The following is an 18,208-nucleotide window of genomic DNA, read 5'->3' as shown; positions in this document are numbered from 1 at the left end:
AAAGCATCTCTCAGGTTGTCTGAGAGTAAGGCATCCCTAAAATGGAATCTCAACTCTGTGCTTAATTGCATGGCTTTGGAAAGGGGAAGTCACCTCTGTGAGCTTCAGTTTCCTTGACCCCTAAAATGGAGATAATGAATACCCCTAATGATAAGTTTGGGGCAAAAATTAAATATGTCCCTGCACTTGGAGGTGGCCTACAGAACACCTGGAAGATACATGTGTGAGCACCCACTCACTGTTCTGGTGTGCCATTGCTGCTCATGAAGAAAAAGGTGCACTTTTTATTTAACCAAATAATGGCTTTTCACTGCTAATTTGCCTGAACTTAATTCTGCTCTTTTGTGGCAATGAGGTCTGGATGTTGACCTAATTATCCAGGTCTAGAATTAGACTCTACTCCTAAGCTAGGGAGAGCTGTTCCTAGCTGCTTCAACAACATACCTGGTGGTAAAGGGACATATCTAGTCAAAGATTTGTCCTAATCAGCCTTAAGGATGCCATCAGCTAAAGCTGCAGGTAGTGAAGCAAATCTCATTTTCCTCAAGTCCTCACTCATTACAGCATGTCATCACAGGTTTATGTGTGTTTATCCAACAAAATGAAACAATGTACTGATTCCCAATCCAGTCACAAGCTTAACTGCCCTTTAAACAGGGTATGGTATTTAAATGTTAATTTCATTATCTTCTAGCATCTTATAACTCCAACATGTTGCTCACCATATATTTGCATGTGTAAAGAATCCATTATTCTTCATGGCACAAATGGCTGTTGATTTGACTTATAACCTGAGCTGGAATCTAGCTACTGGGAAAGAGACAACATGTTTTTCTGAACTGAAGCCTCCCAATGTGGGAGAAAAAATGGAAGGGCAGCCAGGCAAGAGGAGCACCACATCTCTCACCTGGGAGGCATGCTTCCCCTCAGATGGGCTCAATGATGCTTGCCTTTTCTGCTGCCAAGTCAGCCAACAGACTGAAAGTCACTTCAAATCACCTAAAGGTCCCCCATCATAGAGGGGGCTGCAGGTCACTATCCAGCTGCAAAGTGCTCAGACCTCACTGTCTACATTAGTTCTCTAGGATATTCTCCATAGAGTCTTGATGTATTCTTTTACCAATGAGTACTCACACATTCAGAAAATAGTCACTCTAATACCTGTCAGTCCTACCTGCCGAACACTTCCAGTTTACACCCTCTTCAGAAATAGCATAGAATTGTAAATCTAGAACCCCTCAACTTGGTAAATCAGATGACTGGCCCTGAGAGAAAATGGCAGGTGCTATAAGGAAGGCACACCTATGATGGGCAGGCATACTCAGAATGGCCAGTGTCAACTGCAGCCCTCCCAGCATGGCCCAAGACACCACAGCTGTCATGCATGACCAGGATCCCTGCCTGGATTTCCTGGCCACATTACCCATGACTGCCCCCCTTTGTCAGCTTTCTATGTTCCCCTGAGGTCCCTTGCCATTCCTCATCTTTCTCTGTAAAACCTTCTCATCTCCACTTACCCCATGGACTGATCCTGCTTGGAAATGAGCTTCTCAACACTCTGGAGGTTTTCCCCTCCCAATCCTGTGTCCACCAGGTACTCTCTGTGCCCCCTAAAATGTGCCCATTGCCCTTTTCTACTCTTGACATACCCTATATTTACTTTTTCTCTCTCTTCCTCGCATTTGCATCCTATCCCCAATGCCTGGAACTGAGATACTCAGTAAATGTTTATTCAGACAAATACTGAATCAACATTTCCCACAGGAACTCAGCACACATCAACCAAAGATACACACCCTTTCTCCACCCAAACCTGTGTCTGGAGAGCTGGGATGTGAGGCCATGATTCCAGCAGAAACTGGGGGGAATAAGTGGAATCCCATCATGCCTCCCAAAGAATCTTCTGTCCACTCTCCTCCCACTTGTGAAACAGGTGACCTGACCAAGTCTGAGGGTATCAGAATCAAGACTGGACTCTGCCCAATGGGAGAGAGCAAATAATCTAATCCATCACTGCTGCTGACACTCACCATCACCATCTGGTCATCATCATCATCATGCCATCATCCCCATCACCATTATGTCACTGTCATTGTCATAACCATTGTTGTCATCCCCATCATCACTGTCATCATTATTATCACCATCACTGACATCATCATTGCCACTGCTATCCTCAGCATCACTATCATTACCAACTTTAACACCACCATCACCACCATCACTGCCATCAGTACCACCATCAGCAAATCACTGTCATCACCACCACCATCACCACCATCACCACCTCACCACCACCATCACCACCATAACCACCACCAGCACCACCATCATTGTCATCACCATCATCACCATTGCCATCATTGTCATTATCACCATTGCTGTCATCATCATCACATCATCATCCCCAGATGGAAGGCATCACCACAACCTTTGAGGAGAGACAACAATACTTAGGGTTAAGCTCATAAACAAACGTGGCACAAGAAATCTCAATGACTAAGAATCTAGTGATGATGTGGTTTTGTACATCCAGGAAAGATGGGTGTGAAGTTCTTGTATGTGAGCACAAGAGGGCCTGGTGAGCGTGTCATGATAAAGATTGAGAGTGACCTGCTGTGCCCACTGTGGCGAGTATCTTTCTCACACAGAAACCAATCAGCCTGAGGCAGATAAAGGAACATTACAGATAAAATACAAATACGCCATCCTGAAGAGCAGGGCAGTAACAAATTTAGTGTGAGGCAGTAAACTTCACTCTGTTATTCATTCTGTTATTCATTTTGAAGAAAAACATAACATACAATTAGCAAGGTTGCATATTTCCTAAGAAAGTTTGTAACATGATATTCTGGAATAATGACTGTTTTCTCTATTTCAGAACCTGCTGGGTAATCCATGTGAACTTCCATTGTTTCATGGGGAAAGAAATTCATGAGTTTGTTAAAGCTAAAAAGGGCCATCTATTTTACTTATTATTTGTAATTTCTTAACTAATTTATTGCTTTGGTGTGTTTGGTGTCTCACATTTTCTCATGGGAATGAGTTATTGCCCACAGGTAGCTGGCTTGGAGGGGATGCCCAGTAGTGAGTCAAGGGGGTGGTCAGGAGAAAGAATAATGAGATATCATATTTCTGTGAAGCCAAACACAGAATTAGACTCACTGTACAAAACAGAGGTGTTCCTCAAAGGTGCTTCCTGGAGAATCCCCCGAATGGGTCATGGTTTGGGGAGAGATCACTTTAACTTTCAAGTTGCTTTCCTTCATTTCTCCTTGACCTCCAGTGGGTGGAGGCCCCTTCCAACTCAGCATGAAGTGCATCCTCTATCTGGCCATTAGGAAGGTGGATTTGTGCCCCCCTGAGTCTGCAGAAAGAGACATCACATGAAATGCTTTGTGAGACTGCCAAATGTCACTCCACCCTTTGATACACTCTGCAATAAGTAGCCTTTCCCAAAACCAAGGGGGAACATGGTGACAGGGTGACCCAGGGCAAGGAGAGTGGGATGCATGGTGTTCATGGGCTCAAATCAGAGCTGTCTTGTTAAATGGCCTTTGCATTTTGTTTTAGTGTCCACACCTCAATCTCCTCAAACTCAAAATGAGAAGATGATCCAACAGCCAGGGTGATGTGCTTGACACAGGCAGGGCAGCTTTTCCATGACAATTTACCTTGTGTATTCTGTGTTCAAAGCTGGGAATGCCCACCTAGGTGTGGCAGTGAGAAGTGAGGGCAGTTTTGTCACATGGATTTGGTCCAAGGCTCTGTAGCATTGAGGCCCTGGGTTTCAAGCACGTGATCAGCCAGGATGCCACTGGTGGTGGGAGGACTTAACCTGGACTGCTTAATGACCTGAGCACAGGATCACAATGCACCAGCTCACTGCCCCCCACTAACTGGTCCCACCTTGTTCCACTCTCAGCAGCAGCTGTGATGTCTGATTTGGTCTCTCCAGAAAGAGATGAAGACAGGAGTCCAAGAAGTCAGGCCCTCCTCCTACATGCAGCACCCTTTAAGGACCAAATCTGGATTGACAGTCACACTCACTTGTTATCCACAATCCATGGAACCTCAAAGACGCTTCCCTCACTTTTTCCAGGAGGATTCAGGCAAGATCACTGAGCTTGTGATCCTCCTGACAGGTCCTTGCCCACTGAGTTCCCAAAGAGAGCCTTCCTCCAGTCCAAGTGAACTGTGTCCAAGGCCACATTCCCATGAAATACCAGTAGCCTTCCTCCTTCTGACTCTAGGCAGACAGTGCCATCCTCATAGGTAACCAAGGTCCCATGCCCAGAAGGGATCACCAGTTGTTCTACTGTGCTATGCTCACCATTTTGGAATCCTCAACAACTTCATCCTTGAACCTGTGCTTTGGAAGTGCAGGCTAGTGGAACAAAAGGCAGTACAGGAGCACAGAGCACCTGCAGCAGGCATGGCCATCCATCCTCACCTTCCCAGTCACCTGCAGAGCCTGCAACACACCAGGAGCATATGAGGCTAGGGCTGCCTGGATGCCTTGGTGGTCAGCAGAATATGTAGACAGTACTGCAGATGCACCCTGGGAGACTGTGGAAGAGAAGCTACCCCAACAGGTTGCTCCAGTACCTAACCACAGCTTGCTTTGAATGCAAAAAGAAAGCAGCAGCATTCTAAGAAATATGACCAACCAAAAAGCTGCTTGGTGGATTCCTGCCTTGGGTCAGCCAACCGTTCAGGCTACAGTGAAGCCCAGGAAGGAGATGGAGGAGAGGACAATGCCGAGGTGCTTCTCTTGCCAGCTCCTCTTGCTCATTGGCACACTGAGGCAGAGCTGGCTGGCAGGTGGCTTGCAAACCAGGAAGTGAAAGAAACAGGAGAGTCCATTTGTGCAGTGTTGATGCCATTCTAGAAAGAACACAGGACATGTGCCTTCCCAGAAAGGAAATGTGGACTTTCAGATGTGGGGGTTCTTCACCCAAACTCATGTTCTGAGTTTTCCAATACTCATGTATTGGAAACTGGAATCCACAACTTAAAGATGACTGCAAAATTCATGCCAGTAACTTAGAAATTTTTGGTTTTCTTGACTCAGAAAAGCACTAAATAGCAAAATAAAAAAAAATCAACATAAAGAATTGAGAGAGAGGCCACAGAAGAATGGCATATGATTCCTATTTCAATACTTTAAGGTCTTTTTATCCCTTTTGAACAAGGAGCCCCACAATTTTGTTTTATGCTATGCCCTACCTGACCTGCTCCCAGGCTTTGAAGGTGTCTCAAATATGTGAAATGATTTTGACCCTGTTTTAATGATATCCTACTTGGATGTAAAGCTGGTACCTTACAGTTGCTGCAGCCCCTCCATCACTTCATAGGATCAAGCCCATGGGGGGGTGTGCTAGCACTTGCTTTAAGGGAGACCTTAGCATGAAGTGGGAGGAGGAGGAGTTCTCACCAGTGCAATGAAAAATAAAGACCTTAAGAAGGAAGTTAATCAAGCTACTTCTGAAAATGACAATAAAAATTTGTTTGCACTCCTAATACACTGCTTCCTTACAAATAAATGTACCCTTTAAAATCTTTTAAAATTCCTCTTAGCTGTACATAAAAACATGCTTATTAGTCTCAGTTGGAAATTTATAATTGGCTAATAATAGAAAACTGAAATCAAAATGGGTATAAATAGTTAAGACAATTTATTGTTTCACTTAAAGAATCACAACATATCCCAGTTAACCATATTTTCACAGACATGGTGTTTTTGTTTCTTGTTGTCTTTTCCATTGCACTGGCTATGTCCCAAGCATGCCTCATGATTACAAGATGGCTGCCAGAACTCCCAGGCACATGAGCTTCCTCATTCATATCTCGTTTTCCAGGTATGTGTGATTATGAACTGATAGACTGTAAGTCTAAATCAACTTGTATTTGTATGTGCTACCATATGCACAAAGGTTATCTGAAAAATGAAGTCAATGCAGAGAAAAAGATATCTGAGGCACAGAGAGAAAGCAGTAGAGAATGGCTAAGATATTGTCTGAACAGTTGGACAAAACTATAACTGAGATCATACCCTTTTTTGGGGGAGTGGGGTACCATGGATTGAACTGAGAGTCACTAGACCATTGAGCCACCTTTCCAGCCATATTTTGTATTTTATTTAGAGATAGGGTGTCACTCAGTTGTTTAGCACCTTGCTGTTGCAGAGGCTGGCTTTGAACTCATAATCCTCCTGTCTCAGCTTCCAGAGCCGATTGAATTATAGGTGTGCAGTACCATATGCAGCACAATTCTGACTTTTGACTTACAACTAATCCACAAATCCTTGGTTTTTTTGCTCGTTTGATGGATTTTAATTATTGTCAACCAAAATAAAAGACAATTAAAAGAACTCTTTAGCACCAGACACTCACTGGCCATGGTTTCTTACAGCTCCAAACCCAGAGAGAAAGGACACTAAGCAAGCATTTGGAAGTATAAATGCCATGCTCCTGAGAATCTGGTCATGATGTGAACTCCTTGAACAGTAGCCATATCCACCCTCCTGCAAGTTTCAATTTCTGCAAACCTGGTTTAGAGAGGACTGCAATACACTTCAACACAAATGGTCACCATGTTCTTAAAGTGTTAGTTTTCCCTACTGCCAACCCCAACCTTGAAGTTTTACAAAATAAAGAAGATTATATGTCTACAAATTATTTTCATGAAACGTGACATCATTCTACTGAATGGGGGCAGTAGAGAAAGGAAACAAACCTAGGAGTGTTTCTCATTGTCTGTCTCTCCTCCTTCAGTATATGTGAATATCCAAGGGATGCCCTGGTCCCCTGCCGGGTCTCTTCTGATCTCTGTACTGGGAACAGCAGGGGTATAAGAAGTTTTGATGAAAGCTCAGTTTTAAGTGATTCATTCACCTCCAGTGTGTTATTTTGCTCACCTACGTCATGCAGCTCCTGTCAGGACACAGAGCCATCAGCTCACACCCAGCCACCTCTTTCCCCTTAGATGATCTGACTTTGGGAAGAGGAACTTCTCCCTTCCTAAGTCCTCTGCACCTGCTGGAGGTGAGGACTGATGTTTTCATATACTTGCAAAATTTGTGTCTATTCCTAAATGGTGAGTCTTTCCATGTATTCTCCTGGGGAGCTTCACAAGGTGCTGTCCCTGCATGCCCTACTCCTCTTCCAAAGCTGGTTTAAATTTTCATCTTTGCCCTGCATTTTCTGATGAGAGAGAGAGGCAAGCCCAGGAGACTTTGAAATGCTGAGTGCTTCCTTCATCTGATTTTCTACAGAGAAATTTATTTTTTAATGCTCTGCTTGCATTTAGCCTGGCTGTCAATTTTGTTCCTACAAAGAAGCTTTTCCATGAGGTCTAGGTGTTCTCCATTTCTAAAATCACTTTCTGTGTCCAATTCCCAGTTTCTACCCTCTGGGTACCTTCCCCAAGGAGGGCAGGCAGGTGTTGTTTTCACCAGGGTCCCTAGCAGAGGCTGGGCAGATCATCTTCTATTCAACCATATCCTCCCCTTTTCTCCTGATTGGCTCCTGTGAAAGCAGGCCAGTGTCCCCTACTACCCTCCAGGGCTCTGTGGTCCTGTTGGGCATGGACCCATTGGGATTGGGGCCTTTTGTTTTTGGGGATGACAGACATCCTAGAATGAGGCACTGACAATTAAAAGGAAAGGTGGAGCATTCTCTTATTCTTGGAGAGTGTATGCTTTATTCTTGGAGAGATAGACTATTTCAAATTGGTATTACTTTCCACCAAACTCATTCTCTGTCTTGCTAAGAATGGTAACCTCGGTGGAGGAAAACTTGGTTCTTCATAAGCTCACCAAGCAGGTGACACTGGTCTTGAATTTCATGAAATCTTTTTTAACTCATGTACAAATCACTGAATTACAATTTTTGCCTCCTTAAAATGAGTGTTTACTGTAGAGAGCATTACCGCAGACCTTGCCACTCTCTGCAGAGCAACACAGGCCTCATCATGAGCTTCAGATACCACCAAAAGCACCTGCCCCACTCTCAGGACCTGGAAGTGATGGGGTAGTGGTCAGCACTGAGGGGCCCTGCAGATCTGCCTCTGCTTGCAAGTCCTCTTCTGGAGACATGGAACCCTGTGGATTGTTCTGCTTGGAACCTGAGGAAGAGCCTGGCAACCAGAGAGCATTGTCAGTAGGCCGAGAGATGGAGCCAGGTTCAACAAGGGAGTGTTGCCTGTTGTCCAACCTCTTGTATTTGAAGGTCATGAGGTACAAATAGGTAAGGATGCTTATGGTCAGAGGTTACCAGCTATGACTGCCAAGTCTGACCCTAGAGAGTGCCAAAACAAATCAAGAGTATGGAAGCTTAGGCAGTCGGTCATATTCTGTACCTGTGTTTCAGGGCAGCAAGGTCGGGGCCTCTGCAGAGGAGGCACATGTGTCTTCTCACTGTCTGTGGCTCCTCCACTTCTCCATGTAGACACTTTCTGCAGCAGCTCAGCAGCTGATCTGCTGAAACAAGTCACAGGAACCTCCCTTTGGTGTCTTCCTGCTGACTGCTCAGTGTACTTGGAGGCAGGCAGGGGGAGAGGATCCTCCAAGTACAGGAATCCAGCCCCAAGTGCAGGGAGAGAAAAAGGAAGGGCTTTCCAAGGGTATCTGGATTTTGAAGATAATTGTTTTCCTTGTGATGTTACTTATGCTGAGTGCAATTTACAGTGGGTGGACAGATCTTAAGGGCATAGCTCTGAGGACTTTTATAAAGCCTTCTCTAGCACAATGAGTCCTGGGTCAAAATGAAGGACACCTTTCCTGGTAAGCACACGTCCTGGTGGAGGTAAGCATGTTCGCTTTCAATTCTTGAAGCCTGGTTTGCCCACTGCTGCCTGTCAAGCCATGAAAATGTTCATGGACCCTTTTCCATGTTCACCCTCCTGCAGTTTGCGAAGCTGAATGGACCAGTAGTCTGCTCTTCCTTCTTTCTGAAGAGCACCCGCCACTTGAAGATTGGTCCTGACCATTCTCTTAGTAGCAACTTGGTGGCTTCTTCCCTGTGAATAAATCTTCTATCCATTGTGCATAAAGCTTCTGGGAACAATGTTGTTCACATCTCCATCTCCATTGTGGTTTTATTCCTCTGGTAGAATGCCAAAGAGTGTGGCTCAAGGTAACATGGTGAGTGCTTAACTTAACAAGGAAGTGTCAAACCCTTTTCCAGATGGTGACAGTATTATGCTGTCCTCCAACAGCATGTACATTTTACTTTCATGCTTTTGTCAGTGTTGGGTGTTATGCACAACAGAGGGTGTGTGTTGCAGGACTTAAACAGGGCTACAATTTTCATTCCCCAATGACAAAGGAAGTGGGACACTTATTCTTGCATTATTCCTAGAACTTTGAGAACTTTCTATTCAACTTTTCTGTCACTTTTCAACGTGTTGCTTATCTTTGTATTAAAATGCAAGAGTTCTTTCATTCTAGATAAAAGTCTTGAATTAAGAATATTTTCTCTTCTTCTATACATTTCCCATGAAGTTTCATAAAAATATTTGAAATTATATATAGATATTTAATTTTTTGAAGGCTGATAAAAAGAAAGATCTAATTGTAGAGAGTTCTCTCCCATTCCTTGGCCCATGGTTTCATTAGATTATTAACATTTATTGCTATTAGACTCTAGGACATTCTGATATATTTTGAAAATTAACAGTTTGCAAGTGTTTCCTTCATTCTGCAGGTTTTTCTCTGCCCTGACTTTCTTTATTTGTCCCCTTTTGCATTATGGGTTGATTGTATCCACTATCTACTCTTGTTTTTGTTGTCCATACTATTGATGTTGTGTTAACACACACACACACACAGACACACACACACACACACACACACACACACACACACACACACGCGCGTGCCCAAGAACAAAAAGAGTTAGTTGCCAAGACTATTGGGAATGACTGGGAAAGAAAGTTTATTTCTTCGTTTTTTTCCCCCCCTAGGAAGTTTATAGTCATAGATTACACAGTTGAGGCTCCCACCCACTTTGAAGTGATTTGCCTGTGTCAAAAGATAAGCATCTTGTTTTAACCTTTGGCATGTGGGCATCCAGTTTTCCAACACCTTGTGTATTCTTAGCCCCCTTGTTGAAGATCAGCTGTGTATACAGGTATGGATTTACTGCTGGGCCCTCTGTGCTCTTCCATGTATCTCTTGGTTACTTTTTTTTTACCAGTACCATGACTTTTAAATTACTGTAGATGTGACCAAAAGCTTGATCCCTTAACTTCTGTTTCTGTCCAAGGGTTTTGATTGGTTTGTTTTACAGTTTTGGCTGTTTAAGTTTTTTTGAGTGTTTTTATGAATTTTAGAATCATTCATTTCTCTTTCTGTAAAGCATGGTGCCATTGGGACTTTGATAGGAATTGCCTCAAATCCATAGGTGGCTGTGTTAGTGGGAATATTTCCAGAGCATCCAATCTCCTATTCTATGAACGTGAGATGCTTTTGAATCTGTGTCTTTTTAAAATTGTCCAAACCACACTTTGTAGTTTTCAATATGAAGACCTTTCACTTGCTTACTTAGGTTTCTCCCTGATTATTTTGTGATTTCTGATGCTATTATAAATAGTTATTTTTCTAAATCCCTTTTCAGACAGATCATTAATCATATATAGAAATGCAAGAGAGTTTTATAGGTTGATGATGTATTTTACAACTTTACTGAGTTCAGTTATTATTTCTCACTGACTTTTTTTTTAATGGAGCCGTTAGCTGTGTATGTTATTTGCTATGAAGTTTTCATATATGGCCATTCAGGTGTTGAGTTAATTTCTGGATATTTCTAGATATTGAGTGTTTTTATTGTGAAGGTGTTGAATTTAACAACCATGTGACCTACATCCTTGATTAAGTTGATTTGATGTGTGACAGATGACTGTTATAAGATGCTTAGCGAAATAAAAATCAGAACCTCAATGAGATTGCACAGCACATACCACAGTTCTGGGTGTTCTTATCCCAAACCCACAAAAGATAACAAATGCCAGTGGGGACTAGAGGGACTGGAATCCCTCTGTTGGTGGGAATGCAAAAGGATTTGGCTGCTATGGAAACCGGTATGGCAGTTGCTCAAGAAAGTAGACCTGGAACTCTCAGGAGCTGGCCACACCACTTCTGTGTATTTACTCCAAAGAAATGAGGTTGAGATTTGAAAAAGGGATTAGCACTTCCATCTTCATTGTATTGTTAGCCACAAGAGTTGGGATGTGGAAACCATCTCCATGTCCCTCAAAAGAGGCATAGGTTTACAGATTTTGGCTGATCACCCAATGGAGCCTTAAAGACAGAAAGAAGGCCTGCAGTTCACAACAACACAAGGGAGTCCCAGATGGCCAAGAGAAGTGGGCCAGTTTCACAACCAACACTGCGGGACTCCACACACAGGAGGTCCCTAAGATGGTCCAACTCATAGACAGAGAGAGTAGGAGAAGGGTTGCCAGGGTTGGGGGATTGAGACCTGTCAGTCACCAGGTCTAAGATTTCAGGGATGCAGAAGAAGCAGTTCTTGAGAGCTATGCAGTGGGTTTGCAGGCCACACTGCTGTGTCTTGGAACTTACTGAAGTGGGCTGCTCCCCTCTTCAATATTCTTACCAAATTCTAACAAGGAATAAAGAAATGGAAGTACAATAAATTCTACAGAGGCCTGGGAACATTTTCTAAAAAGAAAGCTCCTGGGTAGAGCTGCAGCCCCAAGGAGGTCTGTGGGTGACAGGATGGATCCGGGTCGACCCTTGCCAGGGCTCCAGCAGGATTCAGCCAGGTGGTCCTTTGCCAAGCCTAAGCTCCAGCAGGCATCTGGTGGAGGGTGGATATAATACTGCTGAACCCATGCCTGGGCTCCCTTGCACTTCTGCAGGATAAATCAGGGCAGAGCCTGAGCTCTGTTGGTGGTAAGCCCAGGTGGTGGAGGGATGACCATGGTCCTACCCTGGATCTGGACTCTCAGAGGTGTACTAATAGAATCAGGGCTGAGCCCTTGCTCCACCAGGTTTCTACCTGTGAGCACAGGCAGACCAGGCCTGGGCCTGAGGTTGGACGGGATCTGCAGGTGGGTGAATTCATCCTGGTAGAGGCCTGAGCTCCTGGGTGGGGGGATCTTGCTTATAATTGGAGGTTGTATTGGGCAGAGCCTAAGCTCTGGCAGAGATCTGTCAGAGGTGGGAAGGAAACTGACCTACCTTGTCCTGGGCTCAGGCACAGGTCCTTGAGTCAGAGAAGGGCTGTGCTTGAGCACCTGAGGGTGTCTGCTGTTGGCAGATGTAGTCCTGGGTCTGGCCTGAGCTCTAGCTGGGGTCAGCTGGTAGCAGAATGGAACCTTGAACCAAGCTCCCTCCCTAGCTTGCTGTCTAGGTTGAGCTGGGCTGGGGATGAATTCCTGCATGTGTCCACTGGTGGATGCAGGCAGTCCTGAGTAGAGCAAAGGCTCCAAGGAGATCTGCAGTTGGGCATAGGAAATCCTGGGCTGAGCCTTGGTGTAGGTCCATCCCGCCACCAACACACCACAGCCCAGGCAGAGCCTCAGGCCAGAACTGCCTCTGCTCACCAGGAGACCACTGCAGGAGCTCAGCTCCACTTCAGATTCTCGCCACAGGTCCTGCCTGGGAGCCTAGGCCCAGAGTGTCCCAGGTCCATTAGGACACTAGCAGACTGGCACAGAAGCTCAGGCCTGACCCAGGACTGACTCCACCAACTAGCAGACCCCTCCTGAGTTCTGTGTCTCAGGCTCCGCCCAGGTTTGACTCCTCCCACTGGTGGAAACCTGCCAGAGTTTATCCCCAGTCCAGATCAGCCTGGCTGACAGGCCCTGGAGCCTGAACCCAGAAAGGCCTGAAAAATCCCGCCACCAGGGAATCCCTGCAGGAGCTCAGGCCGGGCTCATGATATTCCACCCACCCACAGATCCTCGCCAAAGCTAAAGCCCTGAGCCGGATTGTCTCTGCTCACAGGCAGACACCTGTTGGAGCTGAGGCTCAGCCCAGATCAGCCTAGTGCTGTTGTAGGCATCCACATCCAGGGTAGGATCCCCGCCACCAGCAGATCCCCTGCGGGAGCTTTGGCTCCACCAGATCACCTTGTTGAAGTGCAAGGAAGCCTGGCCCAGCATTAAACCCAAGTTCATCCCACCAACCCCAGATCCCTGCTGGAGCTTAGGCTCAGCTCTGCACCACCTCTTGGGACCTGCATGGGAGCCCTGACAAGGGTAGTTGCAGTTCCATCTCTATCTCTTCACCTGCACACTGCCGCTGAGGCTCAAGCTCTGCCCTGGAGCCGGGCCCCAGAGTAGGCCCAGGTTCTACCTGCCATCTGCTGATGACTCTAAGACCTTAGGCTCAGCCCAGGACTGTTTCTGCTCAATGGCAGACATCCTTGGGTGCTCAGGATCATTGCAGATCTGCCAGGAGGACCTGCAGCAGGAGCCTGGCCTAGGGTACCCAGGTCCTTCCCACCACCAGCAGATCCCTGCAGGAGCTAAGGTCCATTCCTGATATGCCCTGCTAAACCTGCATGGGAGGCAGGCCCAGAGTTAGACCAGGCAATCCTGCCACTGGCTGACCTCCTCCATAGCTCAAGCTCCGCCCAAGATTGCCTCCACCCACAGGCAGATGCCCAGCACGGCTTAGGCTTGGCCCAGACCCCCCTTGACTACCTGAACTGGATCTGCAACCAGTAGAGTCCTGGGTCCCTCCTGACACCTGCAGACCCCAGCCTGAGCCCAGGCTCAACCCAGGAACACCTCTGCCCACCCGCAGTCACCCTCAGCGGCAGATGAAAAAAATTATGACTTCAACTGGAAATGTAGAAGAAGATCCAGGATTCTAAGCTGCCAAAGAGCTCTCTGCCACTTGCTTGAAAACAGTATTCTGGTGTTGTTCCTGTGGCTGTCATCACAGCTCACCAGAGCTGACTCACACCCCAAACTCATACAAGTCCAAAAAAAAAAATAAAAATAAAAATAAATAAAAAAAAGAAAACAAACTGCCCAATAAAAATGGGAAATGACAAACGTAGGCCCTTTATAAAATGACATACCTAACAGTTGAGATGACATTCCATGTCAATATAGTAATCCAAAGAAAATATAAAGTATATGTTTGTGTGTGTGTGCGTGTGCGTGTGTGTGTTTGCTAATCAAAGACAAAGAATAAAGGGAATGAGAAAAGTGAATAGTGACCATGTTTTAAAATGTAATTGTCATGCTCTGATAATTTCAAAGCAAAATTGTCATAGGCCTTCTGTAGAAAGGTTTCAGAACATATACCAAATTTTAAAGTGCATGCTTTCCTTAGCCCAAGAATTTCAATTTCAATAACACGTTTATTGTCATTGTGGTAAATCTTGAAATTTTACCATGAAATCCATCATGGTAGTGAAGGTCCCCAGCAGCTGGGGATCAGGCCCCAGGTCCCTGGGGAATGTCACTGGACACCATGCTTGGCTCACACCCATGCCTTTCCTGGGGCTGCTTAGGCTCATAAAAAGAAAGATCTAATTGTAGAGAGTTCTCTTCCATTCCGTAGTGCATGCTTTCATTAGATTATTAACTTTTATTGCTATTAGACTCTAGGAAATTCTGATATATTTTGGAAATTAACAGTTTACAAGTGTTTCCTCTCATCTGCAGGTTGTTCTCTGCCCTGACTTTCTTTATTTGTTCCCTTGTGCATTACAGGTTGATAGTGTCCACTATCTACTCTTGCTTCTGTTTTCCATGCTACTGATTTTGTGTTAAAAAACAGATACACACACACACACACACACACCCACACACACACACACACACACACCCACAGAAAACACATAAGAGTTAATTTTCAAGACTATTGAGAATGACTGGACAAGGAAGGTTCTTTCTTCGTTGTTTTTTTTTTTCCCTAAGAAGTTTATAGTCATAGGTCACATAGATGAGGCTTCCACCCACTTTGAAGTGATTTGCATGTGTCAAAAGATAAGCATCTTGTTTCAAACTTTAGAATGTGACATCCAGTTTTCTAACACCTTGTGTATTCTTAGCCCCCTTGTCAAAGAGCAGCTGTGTATACTGGTATGGAAGCTTGATCCCTTTACTTCTGTTTCTATCTAAGGGTTTTGAATTGTTTGTTTTATCATTTTGGCTCTTTGAGTTCTTTTCAGTATTTTTTAATGAATTTTAGAATCATTCATTTCTCTTTCTGTAAAGCATGGTGCCATTGGGACTTTGATAGGAATTGCCTCAAATCCATAGGTGGCTGTGTTAGTGGGAATATTTCCACAGCATTCAATATCCTATTCTATGAATGTGAGATGCTTTTGAATCTGTATCTTTTTAAAATCATCCAATTCACATTTTGTAATTTTCAATATGCAGACCTTTTAATTGCTTACTTAGGTTTCTTCCTGATTATTTTGTGATTTCTGATGCTATTGTAAATAGTCATTTTTCTAAATTCTTTTTCAGATCATTCATAATATATAGAAATGCAAGAGAGTTTTATAAGTTGATGATATATTTTACAACTTTACTGATTTCAGTTATTATTTCTGACTGACTTCTTTCATGGAGGCATTAGCTCTGTATGATATTAGCTACGAGGTTTTCATGTATGGCTATTCAGGTGTTGAGTTAATTTCTGAGTATTTCTAAATTATTGATTGTTTTTGTTGTGAAGGTGGTAAATTTGACAACCATGTGACCTTCTTCCTTGATGCCCAACTGAACTGGAGCTTGCAACCGGTATAAGCTTGGATCCATCCTGCCACTGCAGACCCCAGCCTGAGCCTAGGCTTCGCCCATCACTGCCTCTACCCACCAGCAGATACCAGCGGGATTAGTGGAAAATTTTGGACTTCAACTGGAAATTTAGTAGAACCAGAATTCCCTTTCTGGCCAGGGCTATCTTCAAGGGGCAAAACTTGCTTGAAATCAGTATTTTGTCAGCTGCTTCAAAACAATATTTTTGTGGTATTCCTGTGGGTGTCTCCTGGAGCTCCAATGGTTACTCACACATAGTGCTTACACAATTTAACAAAAATAAATAAACCCCTCAGCAAAAATGAGAAAGGCCATATATAGGTTTTTCATAAAAGATAATATACCAAACAGTTAGGATGACTTTCCACATCAACAATATAGCTATCCAAAGAAAACATAAAGTACATGTGTGTTTTTGCCTATCAAATACAACGAAAAAAGAGAATGAGAGAATCTAAAGTAGATCGTGTTGAAAAATGAATTTGTCCCACTCTGATAACTGCAATACAAAATTTCCATAAGTTTTCTGCTGCAAAATTTTAGAAAATATAAAAAAAAATAAAGTGCATGCCTACATTTAGCTCAAGAATCTCAATTTAAATAGCTTATTTATTGACATTTTTACAAATTTTAAATTTTATCATACAATCATTCATTTTACTCTTTTCACAGGCATATATCAAGTACTTTTTAATTCTAGTTTTTTTTATTTCTTAAAATATTTTTATATATCTTTATACATATACCTATATTATTATACCTCAGACACACATTTTTCAAAAAGTTAATATATCTTCAGTCGTACCTGTTCAAGATATGCAACAATTAACATGTTAACTGTTTTTAAAGATAGTATGGTTCTATGGCACCCAATAGAATCACATTTGTATACAGGCATTACCATCATTTGTCCACCTCCAGGACTTTTCTACTCGCCAATTCAACTTGTCATCATTCCATACTAACTTGCTGGTTTTCCCCATTCCTAACCCAGGTAACCACCATTCTACTACTTTCTGTCTCTATGAATTTGTTTATTTCAAAGGTGTATTTTAATTCCATAAAAGTACAAGAACAATGTGTGCAGGTGTATGTGTGTACATGTACATGCACACATTAGCCTCCATATACATACAAAACGTGCATTAGTAACCATCTTTGCTTTCTTGCTTTCCACATTTATGTTTATAAATCCTCCACTATTGTGTAAACATTCATTTATTTTCCTCTAGGACTTTGATGATTAATACATTTAATTTATCAGAGCATGTGGAGATTATTTTGTATTTTTATTTTTTAATTTTTTTTTAGTTGTAGCTGGATATAATACCTTCATTTTATTTATTTGTTTTTAGGTAATGCTGAGGCTCCAACCAAGCGCCTCAAACATGCTAGGCAAGGGCTCCACTGCTGAGCCTCAACCCCAGCCCCTGGAGTTTATTTTGATGTACATAATAGGACAGGGATTGGATTTCATGTTTCTACCGACATCACTAGGCATCTTCAAAATGGTCCCAATACCACTTACTGAATAGTCTGTCTTTCTCCAAATAATTCTGAACACACGAGAAACATTAATTTGTGCATCAACATTCTCCTGTCATCTTTGTCTTCATTCCAGAATCATAACCAAGTCTGGTGGAGCAAGCTCTTCCTAAACGTCCTGCCTTTCCTTAAACTCTTAGGGTTCCTCTGCTGTTCTCCTGTTCATATGGCTGTTTTCCTGATGGACTGAGCCCCAGTATACCTGTGGGCTTCTGCACACCATCACAAGATCTGACACTTGTAGTTGATTCTCTGGGGTTTTCTTAGTACAGTAAAATCTGCTGTTTCTCTGTCATGACCCCTAGCTGGAATCTCAAGGTTTGCTGTGCTGGTTGTAGTAGTCTTGCCATTTTTCCTGTGCTGAGGAGTCCTCAGGGCTTTCAAATAGAGAAAAAGAGATGAGTGGCCAAGCAATTTACTAATTACACCACAGTGCAGAGAACCTCAAACACTGTGATGAGCACTGGGTGACTGACACAGTTCTGGGCTCTGGGGACACTGAGCATTATCCCTGACCTCATGAAATCCAAATGACACCCTTGCAGAGGAAATGACAGGCACTAGAGCCCTGAAGCAGCAATGGGTCTGGCATGGCCCTGCAGCCTTCCAAGGCAAGCTGTGGGATGGGTAGTTTCCAGTGGTTCTTGTGGCCCATCATAGGGCTTTGGATTTTACATGGAACAAGATGGAAAGTCACTGTAAAATTTCATGTTATAGGGTAACATGGTCTTTTTTCTTATTTCCATTGTATTGAAGATTTGGCTACACGTAGACCAAAGTTTAATTGTTGAAAACATTGCCTATGAATAAAAGTTCATAAGTTGTTACATAAAGCATACAACATTTGTACCATCATAAAGCCTCTATTTTTACCTACTTTTTAAGTTTTTCACTTATTTTAATTAGT

Source organism: Callospermophilus lateralis, chromosome 14 (assembly GCF_048772815.1).
Source record: "Callospermophilus lateralis isolate mCalLat2 chromosome 14, mCalLat2.hap1, whole genome shotgun sequence".
Lineage (NCBI taxonomy): Eukaryota > Metazoa > Chordata > Mammalia > Rodentia > Sciuridae > Callospermophilus > Callospermophilus lateralis.
Note: the sequence above shows the minus strand (reverse complement) of the source record.